The following is a 3768-nucleotide window of genomic DNA, read 5'->3' on the forward strand; positions in this document are numbered from 1 at the left end:
CGCGCACACACACACACACACACACACACACACACACACACACACACACACACACACACACACACACACACCTTTTAGTATTTGCTTGACATAACTGATGTAAACATAATAAACTTTTTATCTGTTAATATTTTTTGCTGACTGATTTCATAATGTGAGTAAAGGTTAAAAATGCTTTAAGAGGTGTTGTCGAAAAGCCTAAAATTATTAAAATGTGAAATGACTGCAGATTTCAAAATGTCAAAAGTTCAGTGTGTGGCCAACTCACCTCCAGCACTCATTGGTAAATCTTGGTTTCTCATTGGCCTGTGTGATAACCGCTGATTTTAATTGGATGAGGCTTTCATCAAGGGCTCTCTCATTGGTCTGCAGGCCAGTCTGCGCTCCTCTCCTTCTGGTCACCTTACTTCCTGTGCCCCAGGACACTGTTGGGCGCTGCCAGGTCCGAGCCACTTTTCCAAAGGTTGCCAGGCTGCGCTGCTGTCACACGTAACAGCAGAGCGAGGGAGAAAATGATTCAAAGCTCCCTCCTTAAAAACTGTAATGCTATATTTATAAGCCAGTATTTATAAACACATTTGCATATATCAAGATGAAAAGGTTGTTTGAATTGGGGGCAATTTGCATTTGGTGAAACATATGGCAGAGCCACGGAAGCCACGGGCCATGCCTTCATTACCCGATCTTCGTTTCATCAGCTCCTTGCTCTCCTGCTGAGCCTCCCCACGGCGGAGCCTTCTGTCCCCGAGGTTTCAGTGACAGGGGACAATATGTCCCCAAGGTGAGGAGCAGGGGGAAAGCCGCACACACACCACTCCTCCAATGATTATTTAATCAGACTCTTCACTTTGGATCTGAAAGAGGAGAGAGGTACAAAGTGGCGCTTATTACCCATTTGTTCAACGCAGGGAAAAGAGAGAGAGCGCAAAGTGAGCGCTTGAAATGGCAGATCATTCTGAAGAGAAAGGTCCAGAAGAGAGGAGAAACGAGAGGGAAGAAGGAGGTGGGGAGAGGAGACTGGACACAAAAGGGAAGAGGAAAGAAAAGAAAAGAGGAGGAGAGATCTGAGGACAAACAATAAAAAGGGGCCAGACCGCAGAACAAATGACTGAGTTAATGATAAGTCCTGTCATGGAAAAGGGAAACGCAACAGGATTAAACAAAACAAAAAACAACAACCAGAAAACAAACAACAACAAAAACTTTTGGCATCACAGTGGAAGGATATTCTAACATCCATTTTAAGACTTTCATTTCTTGACTCGGATTAAAAATGTGCTGTGTAAATATCCCAGATGTTAATCACAGCCTACAAATGTGCAAAGTGCATTTGTTAGATTGCTGTACAAGTTTGAGGATTTGATACTTTTGCATATTTGCACTTTTAAAACTCTACTACATTTATTTGACTTATAGATAAGATACAAATATGACATATAGAACATTGTCAGCTTGAAAATACTCTACCCAGCAGTATAAAAGGTAATAAAAATAATCAACAAAGTATAAAACAACAAAACTATCAAATTAAAATGCTGCTTGCACACTAACAAAACTAATAGAACTACAATAAATACTGTAATAATAAATCACTTTGAAAGGAAACATTCTGCACATTGGGTACATTTTCATTTGGCACTAGTATATTTTTCAGTACTTAGTGTACTGTATGTACTTTTACTTGACTGTTTTTGATTGAGTTATATATTGTGTTAAAATAGGATCTGAATGCTTCTACTGTTAATTAAAAATGACATTAACAACAACCACTACACATGATACAAACCAAATGAAGCAACAAAAGAGCAGAGAGGAGACTGTGTGCTGTGGTTTTGGGTGGACGTCCTGCAGGTGAGGGCTCAGCCCGGCTCTGTCTGTCTGGCTGCAGCTTGGCGTGCCACTCACACCAGTGCCACTTTGCATGTGCAAAAAAGCCCTGCAGTACTGCCCTCCCCCCGCATGTCAGTGTGTGTGGTCGACCTGCAATTTGTTTAAGTGCTCATCCACAGCCACGGTCTGCCTCTCACAGCAGATATGCTGTTTTCACATGTAGTATCTGCTTTTTCCAGGCTCTCGGGTTGTTTCCAGGAGATCGTTGAGCAGGGAGGGGTCAGAACATGGCACACAGGTCACAGTTGTGTGTCACGGTTTCTGCCCTCAGTGTTTGTCTTTCTGTTTCCATATAGTCTAATTCCATTTGAATAGAGCTGAATTTAGAGCCACGTGGCTGTTTGTGAAGGTCATTCAGGGTATTTCATGGCCTGTCCACAAACATACACCTGAGAGCCTAATGTAGGAAAGACTTGTTTTCTGGCCACCTGTTTTCCTTCATTCCATGTCCTAAATTTGACATAAATCATTCATTTAAAGGTTTTTGAGAGGGAGGTTGTTGAGTAATTAAATTAAAGTAGTTGTTTATGAAGATTTATTTTTTACCCTGCAGCTTTTACAGGTGTGTTTTTGACCCTGTGATGGTGAAATGTGGAGAAAATTAGAACAAACTGAAGGTTTGTAGTATATTTTTTTTTACACTGGCATGTTATTCTTTTAAATGATTCTGGCAGAGAATACATTGCAAATCACTGTGACATTTTACAAATGTGTTTTTGTCCATGGCAGAACAAAGTACTTCAGTGTTATGTATAAGATTTACTGTATTGCACCAAAAAAAAACTTTGACGTGGTGGTACTGTTTAGTAACTGTATTGTACTGTATCTGTATCAGTTGGATCAACTGATCTAAATACATTCACTTGAACTGATTTTAAACTGAATATTATTTAGTTAATAATGAAATAAAAGTGGGTCTGACAGTGGAAATTACAATTTTCTTATGTATTTTTGTTCATACTGTTTTGGAATGACAGAAGCTGTATGCTTCACCAACTTCTGTTTTATTTTTTAGCTAATCATTTCAGCTGTTTATCCATTACAATTAGGTAATTCAGCTGACATTGTGTTGCTTTTTTAGCTACAAGTAACTGTTTCACCTTCTTCTCTATTACTTTAGGAAACATTTTCAGTTTCTCTAATCATTTGCTTCTCTTCTTCATGGATTGAGATACAAAATGACGTGTTTAGGTGTTACAGCTGAGTATGTGGATATATTTCTTTAAACATATTGAACTTTATTTGATTAAATGTTACTATTCCACAGTCTTTCCATTGCAGTGCATTGGTACCATACCCTCTGGGTTACAAGCCTTCTTTACACAACAACAAAGTTCTACAATAAATTTGATTCTTTCAAAATAATCCTGGATAAAACATCTACTGTCTCCATTTTCATTTCATGGAAAAGCAAGGTTTTCACCTGATGACTGTTGATGCCAGTCGATGCAAAGGTCAATCGGCCACCTGGATTCAAACCGTAATCGAGCATCTCACTGAAGAAAGTTTTTCATTTAATCTCATCCAGGCCCTGACAAAAACCACTCCTCAGCTCTGTAAACAGCTGATTCAAAATACTGATTTAATTAATCACTCTTTGTGATAATGGTTTAATCTGGGCCAATAGCCTTTTTTACTATTTTTCTTGCCTCAGTGCAACCCCAATATTATTTCTGTCATTTAGCGGGAGCTAAAACACGGGCAAACAGAATGAGTGCGTCATTAACGCCACGCGTCAACGTGCGGCAACTGGGGGAAAAGCATCCAGTCGGTTAATAAGTAATGACTGCCCGAGATCACAGGAACCTTACTCTACAACAAAACAAGTTAAGCACAAGCTTTGATAATGACTGTTAATAATTCAATATATGTAATTAT

General features: G+C 39.1%; 1 long non-coding RNA gene across 1 annotated transcript in view; it reads right to left on the reverse strand.

Moving 5' to 3' along the window:
- The window catches only part of LOC109968978 (uncharacterized), a 1635-nt gene extending 796 nt beyond the window's left edge, over positions 1-839 (reverse strand). The window contains exons 1-2 of the long non-coding RNA XR_002276214.1: positions 680-839; positions 269-480 (exon numbers count right to left, since the gene is read on the reverse strand). This is a non-coding gene — a long non-coding RNA (uncharacterized LOC109968978). The remainder of the gene's footprint in view (positions 1-268; positions 481-679) is intronic.
- Positions 840-3768: the final 2929 nt, after the last annotated feature.

This window comes from Monopterus albus, unplaced genomic scaffold, assembly GCF_001952655.1.
Source record: "Monopterus albus unplaced genomic scaffold, M_albus_1.0 scaffold166.1, whole genome shotgun sequence".
NCBI lineage: Eukaryota > Metazoa > Chordata > Actinopteri > Synbranchiformes > Synbranchidae > Monopterus > Monopterus albus.